Source organism: Salmo salar, chromosome ssa22 (genome assembly GCF_905237065.1).
Source record: "Salmo salar chromosome ssa22, Ssal_v3.1, whole genome shotgun sequence".
Taxonomy (NCBI): domain Eukaryota; kingdom Metazoa; phylum Chordata; class Actinopteri; order Salmoniformes; family Salmonidae; genus Salmo; species Salmo salar.
The window spans coordinates 26120001-26121051 of record NC_059463.1 but is presented as its reverse complement, the minus strand read 5'-3'; the positions used below and the strand labels follow the sequence as shown (position 1 = coordinate 26121051).

The 1051-nt window shown below is 43.4% G+C and overlaps 1 protein-coding gene across 4 annotated transcripts in view; it reads left to right on the top strand.

The window, feature by feature from the left end:
- The window catches only part of per3 (period circadian clock 3), a 33123-nt gene continuing 32072 nt past the window's right edge, over positions 1 to 1051 (top strand). For 2 of the 4 annotated variants that reach the window (XR_006761410.1, XM_045705749.1), the window contains exon 1: positions 1 to 770. The gene's annotated coding sequence lies outside the window, so the exon portion shown is untranslated. The remainder of the gene's footprint in view (positions 771 to 1051) is intronic. The other 2 variants (XM_045705751.1, XM_045705750.1) reach the window with 1 other exon arrangement.

Below are 1051 nucleotides of genomic sequence, written 5' to 3'. Positions count from 1 at the left end.
AAGGTCTACCCTGTTGTATTTGGCGCATGTGACTTATAACATTTTATTTGATTTACATAGTCAATCGGACATCTGCAGTGGTCATATAGCATTTACTGCAATATGTTCTCTGCAGAAGTCAGAGCATTTATACTTCTTGCCTTCGCTGAGCAGAACTTTTGTCAAGGAAGTGAAATTGTGTTTATACAGGACCTCCCGCACCCACCTACGGTCAGCTTTTAGGCTACCTTTCTTTCCTCCAATGTGACATGTTGAGTTGTACGGTTCAAACGCAAGAAAACCATTTCTCCGTGAACCAATCGAGTGGAAAATGTGTGTGACTACATAAATAAGGCCCGCCTGCAGTTCTGTTGACCACAGACCCTAAAAACAGCGGTGTGTTCCTCCTGTTCTGTCCACGTGAACCGAGCCAGTCGCTGACAGACAAGCCCACGTCCAGACACGCCCACCGCTGGCACTCTGACCAATCATAGGCGATTATGGCAAATTAGTCTGGCAAATGAGCGTTGGATGGCGTGGTTTACGCTGGCCGTATTCACGTTGCTGAAATGTGTCAAACGCTTCGTCTTGGAACGGACGAGTGTCTGGATGGTAAATGGGAGAGAAACAAAAACAACATATTAGCACGCGTTTCCTCGTATACACAAGTCCGACTGATGGGCTTTATGTTTTGGGGGATGCACATGCGAATAGAAAATAAAAAAGATCACAGAAGACTCCAAGCTCGAAGTGGACTATCGTAGTTAGAGCCAGCCACACCACCATTTCAGGTACCTGAGAATGTAAACAAATTTATTTTATTTATTTAACCTTTATTTCAACAGGGAGTCATGCTGAGACCAAGGTCTCTTTCGCAGATGAGCCCTGCATACCCATCAATATACACTATAGGCTACACACAAACATACACACCTATATTAAAATCAATACACCAAAAGCTAAACCCAGTCATAGAAAACAAACACATTCTTCATTAAAAAGGTCCTCAATTATCCTTTTGAATTTCCCTAGAGGCACCATCCAACTTTAGAGAGCCTTGGGGAAATGTGAA